The following is a 226-nucleotide window of genomic DNA, read 5'->3' as shown; positions in this document are numbered from 1 at the left end:
GGGGAGGGGGCTTACTTTTATTTTCTTATATTTTGTGGATTGTGGATATTGGGTTTAAAGACGAAAGTTATGAGTTCTGTTTTTATTTAATAGAGCGTAATGCATACAGCAATAAACATTAATACAAATCGTAACTGCGGAATAGCATTTAAAGACACATAATACAATTTAATTAAATACCCATATTACTTCAAAATATATGAAACAAAGACATACACGGGGTTAA

The 226-nt window shown here is 30.1% G+C and overlaps 1 protein-coding gene across 1 annotated transcript in view; it reads left to right on the top strand.

Moving 5' to 3' along the window:
* LOC119591441 (facilitated trehalose transporter Tret1-like) overlaps nucleotides 1–226 on the top strand; it is an 11,848-nt gene that overhangs the window by 8,321 nt on the left and 3,301 nt on the right. The gene's annotated exons all lie outside the window — the stretch shown is intronic.

This window comes from Penaeus monodon, chromosome 28 (genome assembly GCF_015228065.2).
Source record: "Penaeus monodon isolate SGIC_2016 chromosome 28, NSTDA_Pmon_1, whole genome shotgun sequence".
NCBI classification, from domain to species: Eukaryota; Metazoa; Arthropoda; class Malacostraca; order Decapoda; family Penaeidae; genus Penaeus; species Penaeus monodon.
The sequence above is the reverse complement of the archived record's forward strand: the minus strand, read 5'-3'. Positions and strand labels throughout refer to the sequence as shown.